The 4,086-nt window shown below is 28.1% G+C and overlaps 1 long non-coding RNA gene across 1 annotated transcript in view; it reads left to right on the plus strand.

The window, feature by feature from the left end:
• LOC139425086 (uncharacterized) overlaps window positions 1-3,850 on the plus strand; it is a 52,101-nt gene extending 48,251 nt beyond the window's left edge. Inside the window, exon 2 of the long non-coding RNA XR_011636282.1 lies at window positions 2,777-3,850. This is a non-coding gene — a long non-coding RNA (uncharacterized lncRNA). The remainder of the gene's footprint in view (window positions 1-2,776) is intronic.
• Window positions 3,851-4,086: the final 236 nt, after the last annotated feature.

Consider the following 4,086-nt stretch of genomic DNA (forward strand, 5'->3'; position numbering starts at 1 on the left):
TATATATATATAGATAGATGGATAAATATAGGTATGAAATAAAAAAGGATTAATTAAAAGTATTTTAATTAATTATTTCAAATTTCAATATCTCTACATAAAGAAATAATGTTATGTATTTTTTAGATAACTAACCTTCAAATAAACTTGCTTAATAATTTTGATTGAGCCACGATGGCACAGTGGTTAAGGCACTGAACTGTCATAGGAAAGAATTGGGGTTCAATCCCCGGTAGCAAATATTTTTTTATACGTGTTAACCAAATCATATCTATGAGAGCAAAACATATTTATAAAAACTAAACTAATTATAAATGTTGTAAGATGAAATAATGTGAAAAAATAAATTGAAAATATTTTAATTTATTACTTAAATATTCATTCTTTAAGAAATATTTCAGTTTTGAAATAACCAGAACTACGAATACTAACAAACAGTTTTGAAAAGTAGTTTAAAATTATCAAAGATGAAGCTTTATAAGATTAACTATGTTTCTATCTACGTTTCAGTTAATAAAGAAACACATGATACCTGCCGTGACTATTTACAGGCAGGTATTCTAGCATACTCAATATCTTTCAAGCTTCGAGAATCCGAAAGTAAATAATAAGACTGTTGAAAGAAAGATTTAATTTTCTTTAGACTGAACGTAGATGATCTTCTCCCGTTTGATGTTTAAAAAAAATATATCGGAAGAAACAGAGCAAGGATGGAGAACGATGAAGATTCCCATCTTCTTCTCTTCAGCATCCGCCCCCGCATTTTTCGTTCTCCTCCCTCTATTTTTTGCCGGAGTCAGATCTGCAGATGATGCATCCTCTTTGCGTTTCTCGGACTAAAATTTTTGGGTTTATCCGTGCATGCATTACTCTTTTCGATTTTGATATTTCTTTTTTTTTCTCCCAAATCTTTTCCTGGAATATTTTCCTCTTTTTTCCCGTTCTCTCTTTCCAGTGCTAAAAAAGCCGTGGATAACAAACTGAAATACGAAGAGAAAGGGGTACTGTATGAGGGTGAAAGGGAGTGGGGGTATTCCAGAATTGGATGCTTCAAAATCTCTAACTCCTTCTTCCCCCTCTTTTTTTTTACTTTATCTTACTTTTTATGATATTTTACTTCTTCTTAGGCCTAGATAAAACTATCTGTATATCTATCCGTTTCTATAGCACTTAGTAACTGGTTTTAAACCGGTTTTTGCATTCCCAGCACGCTGATGCGAAAATACGATTCTTTTGATTTTACTCTTTTTACTTTTTGTATCTTTCTCCTTTATCCTCTCTTCTTACCCCCAAATAAACTTTATCTCTTCTTCTTCTTCTTCGCTTTTCTCATCTCTAGAAAATTCAAATCTTCGTATTCATGTCATTTCCTTTTAGAGTGTGAGTTTTATATACGTATAGATAGGAAGAAAAAAAATAGTATAATAAAGGTAAACAGGGATATGCAAAACAAGAGTTAAAGGGATCAACTGTACATTTTCATATGAGTTGATTTTAAAACTAACGACTCCTTAATATGCTTTACTGAACATGATTTTTTTTTTAAATTTTGTTTGGATTCTTTCATTTAATAATCATTATATTTTGAAAACCTAGTCTTTAGGATAAGCTCGTTGGGCCTTTTTTAGACTAAATGACGCTGAAAAATCGGTTCATGTTTAAACCGTAATATCGTTCAAATTTACGACAGGTTTAATACAATTTTGAGTTATGCTATACTCCAGTCTAGACGTGAAAATAACCACTCGCCACATGATCAAGTCAAAAAAAAAAAAAAAAAAAAAAAAAAAAAAAAAAAAAAAAAAAAAAAAANAAAAAAAAAAAAAAGTGAAAAGGGACCCAGTCACTTTTTTCCATCGTTCTTTCTTCCTTTCTTTCTTCTTTTTTCTCCTTTTTTTCCCGGAAATTATTTAATGATAAAAGTACATTAATGCAGAAAGCCTCTGAAAATCAAAATTTACAATAAAATGTTCAATGTCTGCATTTACAATTTTGGTCCTTCAGAATCAGATGAGATGGAAAGATACGTGTGGAAGAAGAGTTATTTAGCAATTCACATATTTATAATTGTAATATACACATTAAATGTATTTTGCTTTCCAAAATATTATTAAATAAAGCTCCTTAAAGTCAGTTTGTTTAACTAAAATTTGTCGCATATTAATAGCCATAGATCATTTCTAATGTGAATTTTTATTAAAAAATTTGTTCAAATTTTTTGAGAAATTTTAAAAATAATTTTTTAATATTCGCATGTATTTTACTGTTTCACAATAGATTTAAATTTAAAAAAAAACATTTAAAGCATAAAAATACAATGATTTGTCTTTTTCAAGTAATATTGGTGTCCTAATTTGGAGAATTTTATAACCTAAATGTAGAGAACCATATTTAAACATAGAAAATCATATTTAATCTCTTTTTCAATCTACTGTCAATTTTCAAATAAATCTTTGAGTTAAATACATTTGCGACTGTAAATATATGCACGTAAGTAAATTTTAAATGTTTAATATCATAAAGCAATGAATAGTTGTAAATCTAAATGCTAATTAGTATATATTGGAATTTGTTTTCCAAAATTTAGTTAAACTTCGCAAAATAAAAATAAAAATTACTTTACTCTCTGTCCATAAAATAATATTGTTTTATTTTATCTTTCATTTATAAAATTTGGAAAAGTGTTTAAGTACGTTTTGTTTGTTTTACATTTTTTGAAATAATGAGAGTATTGAATAATCTGTATTGAGATTAAAATATTTAAATTTTTTTTCAGATTGTCCAAATGAATTCTAAGAAGAATAAGTGCACAAGCTAAAATAAGTGTACACGTATTTATTCTAACAGAACTTCCATTAGAATTTCAAGAAAAGAATTTGCATTATATCCACTGAAAACATTTACAAACTGTGTTTAAATGTGTAGGTAAAAGAACGAGTATGTAAAAATTACGAGTTTTTGGAAAATACGTGTACATGTAATTTACACCAACAAATATTTCTATAATATTTAAGGAGTGGAAAGAATTTTTGTAACTAGCATTTTAATGTCAGATATAAAGATGCAGTAGATTAAGAAAAAAAGACAGAAAATCGTAAAAGAAAACTTTAAAATCTGCAGATGCACAATTTTGCATTTTATGAACAATGGTGAGATAGTCAAAATAAAAAATAAAAAACAATAAATTACTTTAAACAAGTCATTGAAAAACCATTATAACATATCTAAGGGCAATGCAAATTTCTATGATCACAACATTACGCATCATCGCTATTCAATCAGAAATTGTTAAAGTATTCTACACTTTTTAATAAGTTTGTAGACCTCATAATGTTTAGCTGCTTGGTATCGCCCAAGGAAAAAAACACTAATAAAATATACAGGAGATATTAAGCAAGTAGTAGCAATAATGTTTAATAGAAACTAGTCTATAACATAGATTAAGATAAATTTTTTACAATCTTTTGGTATGGCTACAGACATTGTATTAAAAACTGCCATTAACATAGAAGCAATACAATAGTATCATGTATGAGTATGAGTTGTGGGCATCATGTACTAAATGACATCAAGAATTGCATCAGTGCTCAACACCAAATAATACATTCAAAGCTTTAAATAGCAAAGCTGGAAAGATATGGCAAAAACAAGATGTTTCAAGTTTATGTACGAAGTTCTTGAAAAATATCAGTGACGTACAAAATACTGATGCAGTGCGTACACGACACCATGTCATCAATGTGAGTTGGAAGTAACGTGTAATTACCTACATAATTGCATCATGTATTCATGAAGATTAAATAAAATGTAAGTATGTAATAAGGAATAAAATTTTGCATCTTATTTGGAATTAAAGTTCATTTTATTTTAAAGCAACTTTTTTTCACTCTTTCTGGGACACTTAGTAAATCTCAATTTTGTACCAAACTTGGGTGACACAGCAAAGTGACATTAGAGACCTTATGTCACCAGTATAGGGAGTGCAGTTGGCTAGTAAGAGGACTCCTTTTTAAGTTCAAACAATAGATTTAATGTCAAACTTTTTTGCATCAATTTTTTGTTTCATCATAATTTGAATATTTACTT

Source organism: Parasteatoda tepidariorum, chromosome 2 (genome assembly GCF_043381705.1).
Source record: "Parasteatoda tepidariorum isolate YZ-2023 chromosome 2, CAS_Ptep_4.0, whole genome shotgun sequence".
In the NCBI taxonomy this organism is placed as follows: Eukaryota; Metazoa; Arthropoda; class Arachnida; order Araneae; family Theridiidae; genus Parasteatoda; species Parasteatoda tepidariorum.